At 43.0% G+C, this 23,152-nt stretch overlaps 1 protein-coding gene across 7 annotated transcripts in view; it reads right to left on the bottom strand.

The window, feature by feature from the left end:
• The window catches only part of LOC129404806 (protein MAL2-like), a 112,565-nt gene that overhangs the window by 32,470 nt on the left and 56,943 nt on the right, over positions 1-23,152 (bottom strand). The window contains exons 3-6 of one of the 7 annotated variants that reach the window (XR_008630129.1): positions 22,863-22,936; positions 20,893-20,922; positions 19,691-19,964; positions 14,100-15,866 (exon numbers count right to left, since the gene is read on the bottom strand). The exons of 3 other annotated variants lie outside the window; for them this stretch is intronic. The gene's annotated coding sequence lies outside the window, so the exon portion shown is untranslated. Of the gene's footprint in view, positions 1-14,099; positions 15,867-19,266; positions 19,965-20,892; positions 20,923-22,218; positions 22,937-23,152 lie in introns of those variants that run through there. 3 more of the 7 variants (XR_008630128.1, XR_008630127.1, XR_008630126.1) reach the window with 3 other exon arrangements.

Here is a 23,152-nt window from a genome sequence, read left to right as displayed (position 1 = left end):
CAAAGTTTTCAGGTTTAAGTCTCAGTTATACAATGCTCGAACACCCATCCCTTCACCAGTGCACATATCCCACCACCAAGAATCCCAGTATAGCTCCAGCCCGCACCCCCACACCCTAGCCCCCCCACGCCCCTAGCCCTCCCCACCACAATAATTTCTTAACTTCTACATTTCATACATGCATTTTTGTTGAAATTAGAGCCTTGACAGTTTCTATAAGCAACATTAAAGTACAATACAGTGTTATATCTTTAACTTTGCCATCATATTTTCTGATGTTGAGCTAAAGTAGCTTCCCTTCACTAGACTCAAACAGCGGGGAGGAAGCTCAGCTAGGAATTGAGAAGTGGTATCTGGATGACTGACAATTCAAATCTGTGATGGCTGAATGTGTCATTTTTAAAAATATTTGGAAAGTTTTGACACTTAAAATTACATTGGTGTTTTATTTAAATTTATCTATTGGGAGAATTACTAATTAAATAAAATCTTAATCTTCCCAGCACACCTGTGCTATTACATATAAATTATTGGACACTGTCCAAAAATTTTCAATTGTCTGCCTTTAATATTAGCAGATGAGACTGGAGCCATAGCACAGCGGGTAGGGCGTTTGTCTTGCACACGGCCGACCTGGGTTTGATTCCTCCGTCCCCCCCAGAGAACCCAGCAAGCAACCGAGAGCATCCCACCTACATGGCAGAGCCTGGCAATCCACCGTGGCATATTTGATATGCCAAAAACAGTAACAACAAGTCTCACAATGGAGATGTTACTGGTGCCTGCTCGAGCAAATAGATGAACAACGGAAAACAATGCTATAGTGCTAATATTAGCAAAACAGAAGGAAGTAAATAATAAAGAAACCCTAGCATAAAATGGTTTTCTGATTGTTGGAATGTTTGGAATTTTAATACAACTTTTTCTTTTTATATTTCTTTAGAAATACCAATTAGTTGGTAAATTATTACACCAATAGTCAAACAGCGTCGAAGCAAATTTTACATTTCTGTGAACTCATCTACAAAATTTTCTTGTTAATGTCACTCATTAACACTGGGCTGGAGCGATAGCACAGAGGTTGGGCATTCGCCTTTCATGCAGCAGACCCGAGTTTGATTCCTTCACCCCTTTCGGAGAGCCCGACAAGCTACCAAGAGTATCGAACCCGCGCGGCAGAGCCTGGCAAGCTCCCCGTGCGTATTGGATATGACAAAAAAGTAACAATAAGTCTCTCAACGAGAGATGTTACTGGTGCCCGCTCAAACAAATCGATGAGCAACGGGATGACAGTGACAGTAACAGTGAATGTCACTCAATATAATGCAAGAAAATGACATTGGAAATTTTTTCTAGTTGTCATTATCATACTTAACTATGTTTGAAAAGACACCGGAAGCCCGAGAGATACTACAGGTGTCTACGTGCTTGCTTTGCCAGCCCCAGTTTGACCCTTCACCCCACAGGAGGTGTCCCCCGAGTTCCACTAGGATTAAGGTATGAGCATCACCTGATGTAACCCAAAACCAAAAAATAAAAATGAAACGCTGGGATTCTCTTTATTTCCCTTTCAGAGAATGCATCATTTTACAGATCCCACTTGCCTACCACAGCTCTGAGGGGTCGTGAAGTGTCACCCAGTTGCTGAACACAAATTCATATCCAGCTTTCATCAATCGTTTTTAACAGACTGGGCTATTGTATATAAAACTAACATAAATAAATACCAAAGAACCCTGTACACATATACTGCATCTGAAACACAGTTAAACAGAGTTGCATTGGCACGGACTACCTCCAAAACCATGAATCATTTGTGAAGCTGGGAAACACGTCTTTAATACCATACCTACTTTTTGTATCTCTCACCAAAATTCAATGACCACTCTTTGGATGATGCCAAAATCAAGGCACTGCATATTCAAAGCCAAGTGTGCCTGAGTTTCTTTTCTTACTCCATTCACCAGTCAACACTCATTTTGGAAGAAAGGGATAATATCGTTTGGACATTTAGGACTGGATCTTGATGTGACTATGTTAAGTGAAGTAAGTAAGAAGTAAAAGACCATTAGCGGAAGATTTCAATTATATGTGGAATTTGAACAACTAAAGCAAATTAACTGGAAACAGCAAAAAAAAATCTCATTCCTAGACTCAGTAAAAACTGTGGTAGGTTCCCAAGGGACGGGGGTGGGTGGGATGAACGGTGGGTCTTTTGGTGATGGGCTGATGTTGCAACTTTCACGGTAGCTGTAGTGTTCCATACACAGAACTGTGACGTGGAATACCTCAAATCCCATGCTATCATAAAGCAAAAAAATAAATAAATAAATGATCTGGGGTTGGAGCGATAGCACAGCGGGTAGGGCTTATACACAGTGAACCCAGGTTTGATTCCCAGCATCACATATGGCCCACCGAGCACCACCAGGAGTAATTCCTGAGTACAGAGCCAGGAGTAACCCCTGAGCATTGCCAAGTATGAGCCAAAAAGGGAAAAAAAAAAAGATCAGCAAAATTCTATCTTTTACATCTAGAATTAGCATAATGTTATTTGTCCATTTTACCTCAATAAGAGAAAACAGATTAAAATAAGACACACTAATTTTTGGTTGACTACCTTATATATGGACTGGAGCTATCCCACAGCAAGTAGAGTGATTGCCTTGCATGCAGCCGACCCGGGTTCAATTCCTCCGTCCCTCTTAGAGAGCCCAGCAAGCTACCGAGAGCAGCCTGCCTGCGCGGCAGAGCCTGGCAAGCTACCTGTGGTGTATATGATATGCCAAAAACAGTCACAAGTTTCACAATGGAGACGTTACTGGTGCCTGCCCGAGCAAATTGATGAACACTGGGATGACAGTGCTACAGTGCTATTTTATTTCATCCTTGCTGTTCTTCTACTGTATCAAAGGAACTTTAAACATGTAGGCATTCAGTTAAATTTCACACAAAAGTGAGCCAAAAAAGATGTAACAATGAGTTTGCCACTTGCCTTGTGCGCGACTGACCAGTGTTTGAACCGGGGCACCTTATATGGTCCCTCAAGGCCCACCAGGAGTGAGCCCTGAGCACAGAGACAGGAGCAGATCCTGAACACAGCCTAGTGGGCTCAAAAACAAACCAAAAAAGGTCGCACATAAATCTACCATTCATATCCATTATATATTCAATGTAATATATATATGTATATATACACAAATGACTTTGTTTTTAAGTTATCTGAGATATATCTAATATAAATATCACTGTCACTGTCATTCTGTTGTTCATCGATTTGCTAGAGCGGGCACCCAGTAACGTCTCCATTGTGAGACTTGTTACTGGTTTTGGCATATTGAATACACCAAGGGTAGCTTGCCAGGCTCTGCCGTGTGGGCAGGATACTCTCGGTAGCTTGCTGGGCTCTCTGAGAGGGACAGAGAAATGAAACCTGGGTCGGCTGCATGCAAGGCAAGTGCCCTACCTGCTATGCTATCGCTCCAGCCCTAATGTCAGTGTGCATATTAGTTAATTTCATATATATGTACAAATATCTATGTGTTCATGTATATATAATTATATACATCACACAGGTTTTGTCATATACATTCAACCATTTTCAAAGAACACGGGTAGATGAGTTGGTAACATGCGGAGAGAGGGGAGGTTCTGACTGAACCCAGGCAGGGCTGGGGCGGACCCCACCTGGCATGTGGGGGACCAGGCAGTGCCAGGGCAGACCCCCAGGAAGCAGGTGTTCCCTTCCTTGAGCTCTCTTCCTGAACTGGCAGTTGGACGACTGGGTTGTTTTTATTGTTATGGCTTATTAGTATCAGATTTTTCACATTAGACGCCAGTAATGTTTTTGGACTTTGTCGGTGGCAGTTTTCATGTGATTTCCTTGTCCTTCATGACATCCTGTCGCTTGCAGACACCAGGCAGGCGTGGGACACAATGGATCAGGAGCGACCGGCCCGCCCGCCCCCGCTGAACAGAGATTTGCCGCCCCGCGAGCTTGAGGCGCAGAGTTTCTCATAAATAAGTCAAGGAGTGTTATGAAGCTCTTCCCCCGGAGAGCTTTTACCACAGCCCAGTGAGAACCTCAGCGAGCCGCTCTGTGTTTGCGCTTCGAGAGAACAACAAAATAGCTCATTCCTCTCAGCTGACACCCTAATTACACAACCCCAAACTCTGGGAAAAATCCAAAATTGGAAGCTTTTATTACTTTTACTCATTGCCTCATGTTTTAGTCAAAACATTTTCCAGATACCAAGTGTTCAATGTATGAATATTTATGATATTTTAAAATACTATTTCCATGGGTTAAAAAATCAATCCACTGAAGAGTCTAGCTGTGGTGCGGCTCCACGTAGTGACACCCGGATAACTCCCGGTCCCGAGACCTCTGCGCTCTCAGTACTGCGCGGCAGCCTGTGGCCTGTGCGATCGGACTCTGCTCTCTTTAGCCTCTAATAGAGAAACGGACTCGCTGTGACTCACTTACAGGACTTGGGCAATAACAAATAATTTCTATCTTTTTAAAAAATTACTTCTCATTTATTATGGCTGCTGCTGTCATTTCTGGACTAGAGCCATCACACAGCGGGTAGGGCCTTTGCCTTGTTCATGGCCCACCCAGGTTCCATTCCTCTGTCCCTCTCCGAGAGCCCGGCAAGCTACCAAGAGTATCCTGCCCGCATGGCAGAGCCGGGCAAGCTCCCTGTGGCATATTTGATATGCCAAAAACAGTAACAAGTCTCACAATGGAGACATTACTGGTGCCCGCTCGAGCAAATCAATGAGCGACGGGATTACAGTGATACAGTGAACGATTTGTCTTATGTAGTACATATATAATATTAAATTAAAACCTACATATGAGATACTAAGTTTTATGTTTATGTGAGTTAATGTAACTATGGCAACTCATATGCTAATATAAATTGATAAAACATTAATATATTTTTTAATTTTGTTAGTAAAATAATTTGATGCCATTATATCTATACTCATATCATTTAAATTTTATCTATAGCGATACACATTACAACATCATCAATTCCTTTAAAAGAGATGATACAAAAGTTGTTGATGTTACCTTACTTATTTTACTTGATTTATTGTGCCACCAAGTAATCTTTACAAGTGTTTTCTATATTGGAAATACAAATTGTGGGGTTTTTTGTTAAGAGTAACCGAATATAGGGATAATTTCTCATAGTAAGTTCATGAGAGATGCATAATTCTCCTTTCCAAACAAGCAATTTGCCTTCTCGACTGAAGAGAATTTCAGGAAGTGCTGACAGCACACTCCCCCCATTGCCCGAGACCTAGCAGCCTTACTGAGGAATTTCTATCTGTGTTTTCGTCTCCACACAGCATGACGGCTGCCGCTCACTGGACGTTGGACCCATCATTCGCTCCCTTATGCAAGCGTTGGACCCGTCATTCGCTCCTCTGCTTGCCGACAGCAGCAAACCGTCAACTTCTACACTGTCGGACCTGAGCGTTGTGTTTGACGCACCTGTTTGTGGGTCCTCACTCTCCTATCCAGCCTATATTACTGCGTCAAATGAGGCTTATTCTTTGCTCCTGCGGTATGCAGATGCTTACTTTAACATTTCCAAGGAAACCCCACTGATCAAAAACAACACCATGAAAATGCATGAGATTTAATTCTTGAGTAAATGTGGCACCAGAATTGTTGAAATTGAGTTTGATTTTCGTTTCAAAACCAGCTTTTTTTAAAAAAAATTATTTATTTTTAATTAGTGAATCACCGTGAGGGTACAGTTACAGAATTATACACTTTTGTGCTCATGCTTCCCTCATACAAAGTTCGGGAACCCATCCCTTCACCAGTACCCATTCTCCACCACCAAAAACCAGCTTTTTGGAAGTATAATTTTAGTTAACATTGTCATATTGACAGCATATGCATTTACTTTCATTTCTCAAACAGCAACTAAAAATTACTCAGTTCTTGAGCGTCATTTGTAAAGTACAATTGAGCGCATCCATCTGTCTCCTGAATGGTACTTTATAACACTTATTTTTTTATATAATTTGATTTATTCTACAGCAAAAAAAGAATGTTTGGGTGAATATATTTAGTATCACAAGAAACTACACTGAATTCTACTATAGTTTAGAATGAAAACATTTGGTAAATGTTTTAAAAGGTTACATATTAGAACAACAGCATATGAAAATAACTTACATATAAAAAATTTAAAACCTCAAGTAAGCCTGGCAGGTAGTTATTGTTTCCCACTAAACCCAAGAAACTTCTGAAACTATATTTATGTATCTGGTATGAAGGAGATGCCAGAGGGAGGAAGGATATAAACTAAGTGTGATATCAAGGTTCTTTCTAATGCATGAAGTTGGCGTAACACATACTACTTATTAAAATAGTTATGAATAGTTTCTGAGTCAAAAGCTTCATTAACTTAAAATTAATGTTATTTAATAAATTGAATGTTTCAAAACAGTTTAACTCATACGGCTGCTTAATCTCATAATTGAAATTAAACCTTAAAATGTTTCCCAAGTTTTTTAGTAATAGAAATTTTTGAAATTCTGTCCAACAGTAAAATTAATCATGGCCTATTGCAAAAACCCCAGGAATAAAGTAGAAAGTCTACCCAAAGGAAGGTATTCTAAACACATATATCCTACACATGATTTTTAGTTAAAACTTAAAAAGCATTTTAATCTATGATACATATATTATGACAAAAGATCACTATCCTCATATAGAAACTTTACAAAAGAGCATTTTCAATTGAGCAACGAATGTTTGAAGAGACTGCATAGTACCCGGAAATGCAAAATAGAAATGCTATGTGGTGGGCAGGAAACAGTGCTCGGAATCCAATGATTGCAAACCGGCATTGCTAAGCGTAGAAGAAGAGCCTTGGAATATAAAGTCAGGCGATTAGGATCTGAATTTGGCAAAGCTCATCGTTCAGACAGGTACGGAGGAGTTGGACGTGTGGAAAGACCCCTCAGCACAGATGAGCAGCTGGCCTCGACCCAGTTATGTACAAGATATACTGATCTCTCCCCGGAATAACTGCGTGTAACTGTGAATAATCAACTTGAATTTGAGTGTTTTTCTCTGTATCGTGTGTTTTTTCCCTCGAACAGGACTGATGTGACACTTGGGCAAGCTGGTGATGATAAGGAGCAACAGTGACTTTTCCGTGCTCCCACCTTCTCTCGGAGGACAGACTCATTCACTGCAGGGCGCTCTCTGCCCTTCCACAGGAGCCCTGGTGTGTACAGGTTAGAGGGAAACTGGTGTTGGCCCAGTTGGGGAAGGGTCTGGAAGGAGACATCCCGACCAGCCTACTCGTCCCTCAGAAGAGAAGAACCCAGCCACAAAGTGCTTTGTTCTTTTGTTTGCTTCTTTTATGGTGTTTTGGTTTTTTTGAGGGGGTAGGGTGGGTGGGCTACACCCAGTGGTGCTCAGGGTTCACTCCTGCGTCTGTGCTCGGAGTTCAAAGCTGTCAGGGATGCAAAGCCAGGGATCAAACCCACCTCAGTCACCCACTGGACGAGCGCCATGACCGCTGTATCGTCTCTCTGGCCCCCCGCACAATGTTTAATCCTGTCTCCCCAGGTGATTCGTAGAAAATACTGTTTCTCTGAATGACTGATGCACTGAAACACTGCTCAGCATAATTTTCCAACATGGTTTCTTTCAAGATAAAACTCCCCAGGATCCTCAGGAAAATGGTCTACAAAACGCAGTCGAAGTGCTTCAACGAAAGATACTAAATTTTTAATCTCATATTTGAAGCTACGAATTGGCAGCGCAAGTGAGTTTTATCTCTGTGGCCATGAAAAAAAAATAATGTTTAGAGGCTACAGAGCTAACTTAATGGTGTAAACACATTTTGCAGGTGGTTGGCTCAATTTCACCCTGACACCCCCCACACACACACACAAATACACAGACACATACACACACACACACACACACACACACACACACACACACACCACATCATCCCGCAAGGCACCAGCAAGAGTGCTTTGGCGCCAAGGCACCCAAATGCAGAGTCATCTGGACCAGGAGAAATTTCAGGTCTGTCGCTAAAAACAAAAAGAAGAAGAAAAAGGAGGAGAAGAAAGAGAAGAGGAGGAGGAAGAGGAGGAGGAGGAGGAGGAAGAGGAGGAGGAGAAAGAAAAAGAAGAGAAAGAAGAAGAAAAGGAAGAAGAAGAGAAAGAATACTAAAGTTAAAGCTGATCATTAAACTAAAACTGCACAATTTATGATTTGATCCCCAGCATCCCATAGGGTCCCCTGAGCACTGCTAGGAGTGATTCCTGAGTACATGAGCCAGGAGTAACCCCTGTGCATCTCTGGGTATGACCCCCCCAAAAAAAAGAAAGAAAAGAAAACCTGATGAGATCACAAAGTGATGTGGCCACAGGCCAAGGGAAGTCAGGCGCCTGTGTCCTCAGGACACCCCCTGGCAGTGCTCATGCAAGCAACTGACCCCCGACTGATTCTTAAATCTCTCACACAAACGTTTAAGGAGTGACTGTCTAGTCCTGACACATTAAGGACGGTTCACTGAATTGTCCCGATAATTCCCTCTGGAACGATTCCAGGCTGGGTCTAATCCAGCCCCAGGTTCCGTTCCTTTTCCTCCGTTTTACTTATCCACACAGACGGGCTCCGTAAGCTGTGCTCGCTTCTCCTCTACTTCTCTCCTGTTCTCCAGCAGCCCTGAAGCTAGACGTTCTCCAAGGAGTTCTGGTTCTTATCACCAGAGAACACATTTGGGCACAAAAGTAGGTGTACAGACAGGCTTGCAGGGGCTGGAGCGACAGCACAGCGGGGAGGGCGTTTGCCTTGCACGCAGCCGACCCGGCTTCAACCCCCAGCGTCCCATATGGTCCCTGAGCACCGCCAGGAGTAGTTCCTGAGTGCAGAGCCAGGAGTAACCCCCGTGCATCGCCGGGTGTGACCCAGAAAAGAAAAACAAAAAAGGGAAAACAGACAGTCCTGCAGGCAATCAGCAAGGCAGGGCCTTTAGACCCCTTGGTGCTGGAAGTGAAGGAACGTACATAAGAACACTTAGTCCTACACGCACATGTACACTTGCTCTATTTTTCTTTTTTGAGCAAGAGTTTTAATACTCCTTGATTATGTAAAGCTTTCTGCCAGTCAGAAGCCCCCTTTAGCATTAAGTCATGTCATTCATATATGTGCATATTTATTTTTATAACTACATGTAGATATATTTTAAATCATTTGTCCTGATGTCAATCTAATCCAGTCCCACAGAGTTCATTCTAGTATTGCCCTTGGATTATTTGTAACTTGTTTTACTGACAGTGCCTTATTTCCCCCCCATTTCTAGAGTTATAATTCCCACATGTCAGCCCTTACTTGCAGGCAACCAACGCTGCTTTGATTCGACATTTCCAACAATGATCCCTGAGCACTGAGCACAGAGCTCACTCAAGTAAGCCCCCAAACACTGAGCCAGGGAGTCCGTCCTGAGTGCAGAGCCAGGAGGGAGCCCTGAGCATAGAGCGAGGAGTCACCCCCAAGCACAGAGCCAGAAGTCATCTTCGAGCACAGAGCCAGGAGTCAGCCCTGAGCAAGACTGTGAGCACTGGAGCGGGCCAAGCACCCAAACGAGTATCTAAATGCTCTCTGTGTTCTGTGAGGCCTCTGAGCCCGCTGTCCTTATTTCCTCCCCTGCAAGGCGCCGTTCTACTGCAGATCCAGTCACTTCCTGCAGAGATGACTCCCCGAGTGCTTTGCCCTCCTGGCGCTGCTCAAATGTCACCCCTGCTGCGAGCAGGACACTCTAGACCGTGAACTAAAGTCGCCCTGTCCGCGTATCTCTCCACGCCATCCGGTGACTTCATTCCTTGCCCTCACAGTAGCTGAGACGAGATGACCCTTCTACCGGTTCACCTGCTTCTGTTCTGGGGCCCCATCAGAGTGGCTGAGGAAGGGTGAGTGTCACCAGGAGAGGGACTGCCTTTGTTCTGCTTAAGCTACACCACAGGGCACGGACCCGTTTCTGGCAGAGTGCAGACTTAGTAGCTACTTAGAGATGACTCTGAGAAAGACGGGGAGCAGCAAAGGAGGCCTGTTCTGTCGACACCAAACAGCACGAACCTGCGTTAATAATCTATGCACTCTCGAGATTCCAGCAACTCCGCTGTGGGAAAATGTCTGGGGTTGTCATTTTGCCAAAATCATGCAACAGAAAATGAACAGGCTAGAGCTACTACAGGTATTTGCTATGAAGACGACGGCATAAGAGGAGGGGTATAACGTGGAAGAGAAGGGATAGCACATTACCATATAAGATTAGGATGTCAAAATAAGTTTTCCAGAGCTTCTATCAAAGTGGGGCAAGGGAAAAGTGAGGACAGCATGAAAACAAAGTCACTTACTCTATATTGAACAACTGAATTTGTGGTTAAACTAACCACTGTAGTTTTCCTGGTATAGAGTGTTCTAGAAAGAGTCACACAGAAGCTTTACAGAATGCAGGTGACTTTGAGGGTCCAGAGAAGAGCTCACTAGGCACCTGTGAATTCCTAGTTAAAATGCAATTACCTAGATGTAGGACACCTTAACATATCGCCATGTAAGTGACATGAGAAGCTCCATTTTTGTCTTCTTTCACCCTTGAACAGGTGCATTTTGGTAGCCTGAAATCTTCCCGGTAGCTGTAATGAGATCAATGAATTCAGTCTCTGTCTTGTCCTGCTATAATTAACTATATTTTGCCTGGCCATTCCCCAAGATTGAGCTTGGAAGTGATAAAGATTAGCTGGCATGTGATTTGTGGAATGGTAGTGAAGAAACAGACAGGGAAGAGCAAGGAGGCTCCCAACCTACCCCACTAGGATTTAAAGACTGAAAATGTCCGAACCATGCAGAATCCCCAGAACCTAACAGAGAGAATTACATGCGAGGCATATTGCCTTTATCCTGCAATTCATGATCTTTTTAAGACTGCTAAATCACAAATTTCATCACCAGAAGTAATTTCCTAAAGCATGCTGGAGAAATCCCTGAATACACACATCGCTGCATATAAGCAATTTGTTCTTTTTTTGTAGTATCAGACCCAACAAATTATGTAGAAATTAGGGGAAAGAAATATCATTAACCATATTGAACTGGTTGAAGTACTGGTTTTCAGACTGCATTCCGAGGTTAAAGGCCGCTAGCAGAAGGTCAAAGGAAGATAGTTTTAAATTGACCAGCCACATTTTTATCTGTTTTATTTATTGAGTTTCTACATGACATTGCATTTATAACAAGATTCTGTCCTAAAATAAATGTAAATAATATTGGTTGTCTAAGGCTAAAAAGATTGGAACATATTTAAAATACACCATAACATACCATTTAACATGTTCCTATATTTTATATTTAAAACTTGTGCAAGTATCATTATTTAAATATTTTCATTTTTTAATAGAAATCACTGTCACTGTCACTGTCATCACATTGCTCTTCAATATGCTGGAGCGGGCACCAGTAACATCCCCATTGTGAGACTTGTTGTTACTATTTTTAGCATATTGAATACGCCACAGGTAGCTTGCCAGGCTCTGCCATGTGGGCGAGATACTCTTCGTAGTTTGCCGGGCTCTCCGAGAGGGGTGGAGGAATCAAACCTGGGTTGGCCTCGAGCAAGGCAAACACATTACCCACTGTGCTATCGCTCCAGCCCATAAAAAAACAATATAACTATTCGTTCACAATTTTCCTTAAAATCTGTGAATACATGAGAAAATATTTTAAATAGGCTGGAATTTTTTAAAAAAAGACTAATGAATACTTCTTTAGAAGTAGAAAATGTTTTTACCCATAAAGGAATCCAGTGACATTAAAATATGACCAGCAATATTTGTTAAATAAATAACTAAAAGATAAAGTTTCAAGAGAATACAGTAAATCATAATTTTACCCATTCAACAATTATATTTTTACTAATTTTTGTGAAGATATTTCTTTCCATATGTTATCAGGAAAAATTTTAATTTTGGTTCACAATTTGAAGTGGACGTTTAGTACTACTAATTCACGCCCTTCACGATGTCAAATACCCCTATCATGAAATTCCAAGACACTTACATCATCCCTCCAAAAATCCATACTCGAGAAGCAGTCACTCCTTCATTCCTTTCCTCTCTCCTGACAACCACCAATTTGCTTTCTGACTCAGCAGCTTTACCTATTCTGGATATGTCTTATGTGTGGAATCGTGTGACGTGTAATTCTTGCACTTAATCTATTTCATTTAGTATCATATTTCCGAGGCCCAGGTTGAAGCATGTATCAGAATTCCTTTTTATTAGTAATAACATTCCACTCTGTAAATTATATGAGGCTTAGCCACTTACCTGGTAACAGGCATTTAAACTATCTCCATAGTTAACTACTATAGTGTGCTGCAAAAAACTTGTTCAAACAATTCTATTTCAAAATTTTGAGGACGACTGATTTTTACATTTACTACACCACTTTTCATTACTCTTAGCAGAGTTCTATTTCTCCACCTCTTAACCAGTGTGTGTTGTTTTTCCTGTGTTTCTCTCTCTCCCAACGCTCCGTTCCTTTCTCGTCACTGGTCCTGCTGCAGTAACTCAGTGCTACACAGAGACCAGGCTGTGGTGTTTACCTTTCCTGTCACAGAGCACTGAATTCAGAGCCTTTGTTGGCGAAGCAGGTGTTCTGCCTTTGAAACCACTGTCTCTGCTTTGATTGCCATTCAGCTGTATGTTTCCAGGAATATATAATAATTGGACTCAAAGGGAGACGTATTCATTATTCAAAAGAGGATCCCTTTTTCTTACAGTTTCTTCACTATGTCCTCAAATTGTATTCTTTACTTTTTAATTCAGTGTATATATAAAAATAGCTTCTGCTTTGTGAAGGTCCAAATGTAAAGCATCATATCATAGACTGTGGATACCGTCTTTTATATTTTATATTTTAAATAGCCAGCATCAATTTATAACCCAGGTAACAATCCTAGGCAGAGAATCTCTTGCCCACATGCCTGGCTGTCTTCCCGGGGGCCCCTCGGAGTGGATGGGCTCCAGCTTCCCTCCCCACCCCGAGCAGAGCTCCTGGCCATGGAAGACCACCGGAACCTAGCCACAGCCATGCTCAAGGCCCCTCTCCACACGTTCTGACAAGCTTCACGCATGAAGGTACCGGAAGAGGAACCCAGGTGTGTGCAATCCCATCAACGGCCAACATCCAGAGACTTCAAAGCAAGCTCCCAGAAGCATGAGGCCACAAAGTGGCCGTGCGATATCTTATAACCTACTTTTTCCTCTGGGAGAAACTGGCAAGCTACTGAGAGCTTCCTGCCCACATGGGAGAGTCTCACAAGCTTCCCATGGTGTATTCATATGCTAAAGCCAGTAACAAGTTGGATCCCATTCCCCTGACCCTTAAAGAGCCTCCAATATGCAGCATCGTTGGGAAGGCTGAGTGGAGAGAGGCTTCTAAAATCTCAGGGATAGGACGAATGGAGAGGTTACTGAGCCTGCTTGAGAAATCGACAATCATCGAGATTTAGTGATTCATGATTCGTGATAACAATCCTAGTAGTGTTTGTAACTTAATACATTGTTTCCTTAGTGCCATATGTTTTCTGCCAAACGGTTTTATTGTTGAGTATCTTGAATGTTAGGAAAGAACAGAGAACAGAAACATAAAGTTCTACACAAAAGGTAAAGACTAAACCACACCAGATTATTTCATAAGACAGTGTAAGTCTCAGACAATAGAATTGAGGCAGGTTGAGCTCATCTTTGGCTGTTTTACCATTTTAATGTGATGTCACACATCAGATTACGCTTTTTGTTCAGAGAGTTTGATTTCTCTTCTCTCAGGCTACCTTATCTCCCAGAATCAGTTGTTTAGGTGACTCTAATGTGGTCGCATATCAGTTTAATACACTTCTGCTCAAGAGGTGACCAGTCACATGGAGACTGGGACCAGGTACAAGGAGAGAGTTTTGACAGGCTGAACTCAGGAGGGTTGGGAAGGGTTCAGAAACAGGCAGCCATTCCCGGGATCACAGTCCGGGAACGAAATCTAAAAGCAAGAATAAAAAAATAAATAAGGAGTGGAAGGAGGATAAAAGGGAGTAAGAGCAGGAGAAACCCTTTTAAAAATGGTAAGTGATGAAGCATCATAAAAACATAAACACTAGAGAGAAACAGAAGATAAAGAACATAGTTTCAGAATTAGAAAGAGAAATCTAAAGAACACATTGCACGATGAGCAAGGAAAGCGAAATAGTCAACAAACAAATTTAGAAGCTAAATTGGAGAACACATAGCATTTGGCAAGTTCTATTGAATAACTTGGGAGTATGTAAGTAAAGTCAAGGGTTTCAGAAACAGTCAAGGAAATGCAAGTTGCAAAAACAGAAACTGTAACTCCCCATGGCCATACTTCATGGTATAGCACACTCTTTCCGAGTTCAAGTTTACTTTTATCCCTATCGCCATCTGTTACTATATACTTATACGTACTTATAGGTGCTGGGTAAAATTTGTTGGCTTTGCAAGAAAAAAATACTTAGTGGTTTTGTAACATATTTACATGTATAACATCAAGTATAAAAAGTAATGTGTTGGGACTGGAGCGATAGCACAGCGGGTAGGGCGTTTGCCTTGCACGAGACCAACCCAGGTTCAGTTCCTTGTGTCCTATAGGGTCCCCTGAGCACCGCCAGGTATAATTCATGAGTACAGAGGCAGGAGTAACCCCTGTGCATCATGGGTGTGACCGAAAAAAAAAAGTGAATTTAAAAAAGAATATATTAATTATTTGTGAATAATCGCAAATTGCTCTTTCTGAGACAGACTACTGTGCCTGTACTACATGATACAGGTAACAGGAAACATCAGGTAAATCATTTAAATGTAGCCAAGGTGAAGATTATTTCTTGCTCGCCCCAGCTTTATTTATAGTTTACAAAGTTGTTCATGCTGTGTTTGTTATGGGCATTCAACATCCCAACACAAATTCCATCACCACTGTCATCTTCCTCCTCCACTCTCTCTGTTCTTTCAAACACCCCTCAAATCTGCCCCCCAGCAGACCTATAATAATTTAATGTTTATTGTTTTTTACAACTAAGTGCCTAATGGAATGATCAAAAAAAAAAGACTTCAGTAAAAAGAAACTGTGGAATTTGTTCTGTCTCATCATGGGTACAATAAGTCTTGTCTGCAACTGCCTGTTCCAAAGCTGCTGTTGCTAGCCGAGCCTTCTGTGTTACTGTTTTTGTTAGTTGGGTTGAGTTGGCGTCTATGTCACATTCCCATCCAATCTGTTGCTCTCCTGCTGGGGTGTTAGTGGTGTCGTTGGTTTGGAGATGTCAGGCAGTCACTCATGTGGCCTTGCTGTCTGGAAAACCCAGAATATTTAACTGGGCGTTTAGCTTAGGCGGTGGTAGGGAGTGGGTGTGGCTGCCAAGGCTTGTGGCAGGGAGGGGAGATTGGAGGAGGTCGCCCACTGCCCCTCTGAGAAGGGCGGGCATTCTCAGCGGAAATATCCCTGTGTACCTGAAATTGTCAGCAGTTCGGCATCTCTGCAAAACTCAGCAGGAGGCTGTAGAGTCTGGTGGAGAGGCATAATGGCAGCACTGTGGGCAGGTGGGGGGTGGGGGGAGTGCTTCCAGGGTTCAGCAGGAAGGAACTTGGCCGAAGATGGCTTCTTTCAAGACCCGGTGAAGAGTTACGAGCATCACTTCAGGACGCAGCAATGGCTCCACCATTCCCAGCACTGAAGGCTGAGTTCTGTGGAAGGACCTTGGGTACACTCAGCTTCCTCCTGTGACACGGAACAGCCCAGAGACCTGCAAGCCAGGAAAGCAGGGTTGTTTGTCAGGAAGCCTGTTCTAGAGGCAGACGAAGGTGTCCTTGTGCTTGAGCCTGTCCAAGAGTCTCAGGGCCCGAGAGAAAACAGAAGGGAATGCCTTGCCACAGTGGCAGGGTGGGGTGGGGGGGAGATGGGATTGGGGAGGGTGGGAGGGACACTGGGTTTACGGGTGGTGGAGAATGGGCACTGGTGAAGGGATGGGTTCCAAACTTTGTATGAGGGAAGTATAAGCACAAAAGTGTATAAATCTGTAACTGTACCCTCACGGTGATTCTCTAATTAAAAATAAATAAATTTAAAAAAAAATAAAAAATAAATAAAAAAGTAAATGTTGTGAGAATAAAAAAAAATAAAAAAATAAAATGTGTTTTTGAAATCTTGAAAAAAAAAAAAAGAGTCTCAGGGCCCGGGATCTGGTACTGAAAACCCGCCTGGAAGCAAAGCAGAGCTGAGACTCTCCGAAATTGAAGATGGAAGCTCTGGTGAGGCTGGAACTGACCAGCAAAGGCTGTGAGCCAGCTGGGAAGGTTAAACCCGTCCTAAGCCAGAAGAGGGTCTCCTGTGGTGGAGACTCTGAGTATGGAGGTCACACTGTGACCCTTGTTCACCTGACATTTGAGTTTTGGAAAAGAACGAGGTAGGAAAACATCACAGAGATAGAAAGTCCATGGCCGAAGGGAAAAAACGTCTGAGTAGCTGTGAAGAAAGTCCCTGGATACAGGAGGGAAAGGGCTGAGGAGCTCTTTGGAGGTGAAGTGAAAACTATCAGAGAAATATACTAAAAATATGGTAAAAGGATACAAGTCAAGAGGTATTTGCCCACAGAGCATCAAATACCTACTAATAATGCCTGCTTGAAAAAGAATGTAAACGTTTGAGTGTATGCTCTAATGCTAGACATCCTGCCTCTAATTCTTTGGTTTTATTTCTTTAGAAATCATCTTGAAGGCAATGAGTGGTTATTGGGTTGTTGGGGGAAAATAACGCAAACCTGATTGACGTAAGTGAGGAGGTCAAGAAGCTGTGTGCCACGCAGTTCAGTAACATCCTCTTCCTGGGCTGACCACGTGTCCACTCAGCGAGCGCGTGGGCGGCCATGACAAGGAACAGCAATACTTGCTTGGAAGAATTAAATTTCTACTCAGCCTGATGAGCCCAAGGTTTTAGATTTTGAATATTTATGTGGTTAGAGCTTCCTCTGTCCCTCTCGGAGAGCCCGGCAAGCTACCGAGAGTATCTCGCCCCCACGACAGAGCCTGGCAAGCTCCCTGTGGAGTATTCGATATGCCAAAAACAGTAACAACAAGTCTTGCAATGGAGATATTACTGGTGCCCACTTGAGCAAATTGATAAACAACAGGATACAATGATTTTTTAATTAGTTTTAGGGCCACACCCAGAGGTGCTCAGGGCTCACTCCCGGTGAGGCTTAGGATGTCATACACAGTGCTAGGGATGGAACTTGGGCTGGCGATGAGTCAGGCAAATGCCTAGTTGCTGTACTATCTCTTCAGAAAAAGTCTTTGGAATTAATTTATAACCTTCTAGATACATGCTTCCTGTATTAATTCTTTGTGAACTAGTTTAAATAAAACCTGTCATTATGATAATACTACAATTTTATCTGCAGTTACTAAAATGTGCAATTAGCTAGCCGCAAAAGAAATTCTATTCTCTCATGCCCATCAACAAATATCTTTAAATTAACGTAATTCTGTACAGTTTGCTAATATGTATAAAAGCTTTACATTTGCTAAGATTTTTTTAAATTAAATTAAAAAATTAAAAAGCTTTACATTTGCTAAGATTTTAAAATGTCCTGAGCCTTATTCAGATTGTCATTTACCATTTCTATTATGAGTTTCATGGACACTAAGCCACCCATTCTTTTTTTCTGTATTTTGGTTGTTTGGGGCCACACCTGTGCTCAGGGCTTGTTCCTGGCTCTGTGCTTAGGGATCACCCCTGAAAGTGCCCAGGGACCATCTGGGGTGCAGACACCAACCTGGGATGGCTGTATGCAAGGCAAATGCCCTCGCACTGCACTACGGCTCTGGCCCCATCTACCCCTTTTCTAGAATCCCAAATTTGCCTGTTAATCTTCCCTAACGGGCTAACACTGGTGTAAGACATGTATGAAGCAGATGTAAAGGGTTCGGTGGGAGAGGCGGGGCTGAGGAGGTGGAAGGAGCATTACAGGAACCGACTGCGTCCACTCAGCCCTCGGCGCCCCCCGAGTCCTTAAGACTCTTTCGGATGCCGTTGGGAACCTCTCATTAAGCATTACACTGACTCCAGAATGTGCCATCCTCAAGCTATCTCACTTAATCCTTCTCATTCCCACCCATTTTTTTTTGCTCCCATTCTTGCCCAATTCAGCCTCTCACATTGATTTGTTTCCCAAAAGTCCTCATGTCATTTATTATGGTGTTACCTAAAGTTCACGGCGGAAGCCGTGACTCTCTCATAGAGAGTTTTGGTTTAGCCTTCGTCGCCGAAAGACTCCGTTTGGCCAGTTCTATTGTATGGTGAGCACTGGAAGGAGTCTCCCAGACTGGCTTCTTTCCTCGCCACTGACCATGTCTGGGCACCAGGACAGTCTCCTGGACCAAGGTCCTGCTTTCAGGACGTCCTGCAGACAAAGTCAGCTCCACGGGGACACGGGAATGCCTTGCCCCCACTTGAAGTCAAGGACCTTTAAAAGGTTAAGGCCCAGTGCTCCCAGGGGGCCACTCCTCTGAGCTGAAGTCTTTGTCCTGCTGTGTTGCCACACACGTTCTCATTCTTGGCTCCCTTCCCCTCCCCTCATTTTCCTCACACACACTTTATTTTTTATATTTTGCACAAATACATTTTTTAAGAAAATTGAATCACCGTGAGCTACAGTTATAAAGCTTTCATGTTTGGGTTACAATCTCACAACGATCAAACACCGATCCCTCCACCAGTGCACATTCCCCACCACCAGTATCCCGGGTATACCCCCCTTCCCCACCCTCCCCCTGCCTCCATGGCAGACAATATTCCCCATACTTTCCCTCTACTTTGGGGCATCATGGCTTGCAACACAGACTCTGAGAGGTCATCCTGTTTGGTCCATTATCTACTTTCGGCACACATCTCCCATCCCGACTGGTTCCTCCAGCCATCATTGACTTAGTGAACCTTTTCTACTAGAGCTGCCTTCTCCCCAGCTCACAAGGCAGGCTTCCAACCATGGAGAAATATTCCTGGACTCATCTCTACTGTCCTTGGGTCTTTACACACATTTTATCCCAATTTCTAATTATGTCCCAAATGGACTCTGCTCTAAGGGACTGCTCACAGCCAAACCCACCTTCCAAAGCCCCTTCCTGGGACACAGAATAAGATAAAGATGCTTGAGAGGAAGAAAGAAAATAGAAACATAAAAGTCCTAAAAGAAAAATTAGGAGACACAAAGTGTCATCGGGAATAACTAAGTTTCAACGCCTCAGGATGAAATTAGAGCTGTGGGACTGATAGTGTCACTCTGGGTAGAGAACAAGCAGCACTTGCCAATGAGTAAAGAGTGAAAAAAGAAAGGATGCAAATAGAAGCGCTTCACTGCACAGCAGGACTGCTTCCCCACCGCAGGTCAAATGGCATAGTAGCATAAAATTGCAAAATTATTTGTGTGCTTTCTGCATTTTTTCAGACGCATGCAATACTTCAGTGAGGTATGATATTTGGGTTGTGTTACATTTAGATTTTTCCTTTTCACCTAAATACAGAGGCAAAGGATAGAGGCCTGGTCACCGAGACAAGGGATATTTCAAAGACCTGTTTGAAAAATGATTCCCGGAAGACTCAAGCTGTGGAAACCATCAGAGATTTCCTTGGTCTTGGTCACGGTAGGTTCACAGCTGGCATTTGCTCAATCACTCATTAAATATTAATTAGCATTATTTGTGCGGTTTCAATGCATTTTTTACTCTTTCAATGGAGAAAAACCTGAAGGTGAGGAATTTTCAAAGGATATCGAGATTCTCACTAAGCTGTAGATTGCTTATCCAACTTGAACAAATTTCTTTTTCTCATTTCCTTTAACTTAAGCCTGAAATAGAAGTAGTGAATTAAATGAAAAAAGATAATAACTTTACTTCTCAGCATGTAATTTTCTTCCAAATAAAGTTATCTAACTCATTACTATTAATTAAAGAAAAAATTACTATGCTATCTTTTACTGCTGTAATTATTTTTTTAAAAATTGTCTTTTTAAAGCCATGTCCAGTCCCATGGTTTTAATGGGACTGGCGTGATAGCTCAGCAGATAGAGCGTTTGCCTTGCATGCGGCTGACCCAGGTTCGATTCTTCCATCCCTCTCGGAAAGCCCGGCAAGCTACCAAGAGTATCCTGCCCACACTGCAGAGCCTGGCAAGCTACCCGTGGCATATCCAACATGCTAAAAACAGTAACAAGTCTCACAATGGAGACGTTACTGGTGCCCGCTCGAGCAAATCGATGAAAAAGGGGATGACAGTGCTAGAGTGCAATTATTTTTTTTAATACATGGGATAATTTTCAAATTATCTCATTTAAAATTCTAAATCTGAGAAGTTTTACGTATAAACTTAATTTTTTCCAAAAGATTAAAATCAGTGAATTTGTGGCAATGTGGTGTTTTGGTTTGGGGTTTGTCTGTTTTTTGTTTTTTGAGCCACACCCAGCAGTGCTCAGAACTTACTCCTGGGTCTGTGCTCAGGGATCACTCCTGGTGGGACTACAGATGCCGCCAAGAATCAAACCCCAGTCACCCGACTGCAAGCGAGTGCCTTATCCCTCTATCATCTCTCTGACCACAGTGTTTTGAAAATAAAATAAATAATTGAAAACTTAAAAAGTAAAATTTATTCCAAAAAATTTTAATAATGACATGCTTCAGAGAAATTGTAACATCATTCTTTTATTTCCCTAAGCACATTTTTGCTTCAGTTATGTGCCAAACATTATACACAGAGTTTCAAAATTAAACGTGACGTACCTGCCTGCATGCTCATCAGGGATTCACCTCCTAGGGAAGAGGCGAATGAAGAATCATTAATTACAGTGAGAAACGTTCTACAATAGCCTGTGCACAGAGAAGCCAGACCCGATTCATCACAGGGAAGCAAGCATGACCGAGCACCAGGAGTACTTGCACAGAGAGCCTAAAAGGTCATGACTCGTGAGAACCTAAAAGGTCAGACAGGAGTCAGACATGCACGTAAGGGGAATGAGACCAGGGTAGGAGAAGGAAGTAGACAGGTTGTGTTGGTTGGTTGGTTTGGGGGCCACACCTGGTGGTGCTCAGGGCTCACCTCTGGCTCTGTGCTCAGGGATCATTCCTGATGGGGCTTTTGACCCCTTGTCAAGTATCGAAACTGGGTGTCCTGCCTGCAAAGCCAGTACCATACCCACCGGAGCTTCTCTCGTGCTCAGAAAGCGCATGTTTTCAGCTGGAAGCTGTGAGGAATTCTGACAAGTCCTGGTATTGGCAAGTGGGTGTGCATTTTCGGGAAAGGGTGCATGTCTATGTGCGTCTACATACACAGGTGTATTTTTCTTGTATATCCGATTTCATCAGATGAGCCTGGATAATGCATTTCATAAGAGATTAATGGAAGGTTTTATTTGCTTGATAAGGTTTTAGGGGGCCTCCACCCAAAAGTACTCGGGGTTTTTTCCTAGCTCTGTGGTCAGAGATCACTGTTTTTTTTTCTTTTTGGGTCATACCTGGTGATGCACAGGGGTTACTCCTGGCTCTGTACTAAGGAATTACTCCTGGCGGTGCTCAGGGGACCATATGGGATGCTGGGAATTGAACCCGGGTCAGCCGCATGCAAGGCAAATGCCCTATCCTCTGTGCTATTGCTCCAGCCCCACAGAGATCACTCTTAATAGTATTCAGAGTACCATATGGGGTGCCGGGGATCAAACATGGGGTCACCTGTGTGTAAGGCAAGCACCCTCACCACTGTAGTATCTCTCTGGCCCCCTAAAACCTTATCAAGCCTAATATGTCCTTTTTCTCTCTATATGTCTCACAAACAAGCCTCATAGAAACATTCTGCCCATGCTTCACGACCATGTGTTTCTTCCCACATGGCCTTTGCATGGAGGACAGGGTTGCCTTCCCCCGAGGGGGAGGGGAGGGGCTTGAGGACAGGACTCTGATAGAGCATGGACTTGGCGTCTACGATCCCTCTTGGACTCTGCGCTCCCCAGAGACAAACCCCTCACACCTCTCCGAGGACCAGAAGGCAAATAATTTTTGGAGGTTACTTTCTTTTCCTATGAAAAGTTTTGGATATGGAAAGAGAACAAGAGTTTTAGGTGTCATGTCAAGTGCATAATGGGGTAGGGGAACAGAGGAACAGAGTGGAGGGAAGTCTGAGAAGTATTGGGCTGGGAAAGTCAAAAGTGGATTGGAAGGAAAGAGCATCGATTACGCTGATGGAAAATCCTGCCATTCCTGGACTGTGCTGTTGCTGGGTCTTATAGAAGAGGTAGAACCGCTCTCACAACACCGTTTCCATCCGCAAGAGGGCTGTGGGAATACCTGAACAGTCAGGTCCTCAGGGGAATTCTCAAAGCCCTTCGTGATCTAAACACTTACGTAGTGGAACCCAGAACGGCCTAATTACTACTCCACTATTCTGTAGCTCTTACAGTTAGAAGCCTTCCTTTTTTCTTTTCCCACTTGAGACTTCAGGGAGTATAAGATGAAAAAACTCAAACCTTTTATTCCACTTTGGACAGGAAAAACAAACAAGAAAACAAACAAAAAACATTTCTTGTGGTTCATTATTATATTTACACATCGAAATCAGATCAACTCAGATATATTCTTTAGTTTGTTCCCTCATAGAAAGGGGCACATCAATGATGCTCAGGACTCACTCCTGGCTCCTCACTTCTGGCTTTTAACCCTGTGGGGAGTCACAGGACCTCAAGCGGTGTCAGGAATCGAACCTGGGTCAGCCATGTACGGGTAAGCCCACTGCTTGCTGTAATATTCCTCTGGCCCTCTTTGGCTTTTCCTTATTCTGAAAAAGAAGTACAAGTATTTTTCACTTTTAGAATATCAGTATTACTATGAAGATTATTTTGGAAATAATACAAACTCTATACCCTGTGATGTGTAGAGCACTGTAGCACTGTCCTCCTGTTGTTCATCGATCTGCTTGAGTGGGCACCAGTAATGTCTCCATTGTAAGACTTGTTGTTACAGTTTTCGAATGTGGCATATCGAATACGCCATG

The sequence above is a fragment of the Sorex araneus genome, chromosome 5, assembly GCF_027595985.1.
Source record: "Sorex araneus isolate mSorAra2 chromosome 5, mSorAra2.pri, whole genome shotgun sequence".
Taxonomy (NCBI): domain Eukaryota; kingdom Metazoa; phylum Chordata; class Mammalia; order Eulipotyphla; family Soricidae; genus Sorex; species Sorex araneus.
The sequence above is the reverse complement of the archived record's forward strand: the minus strand, read 5'-3'. Positions and strand labels throughout refer to the sequence as shown.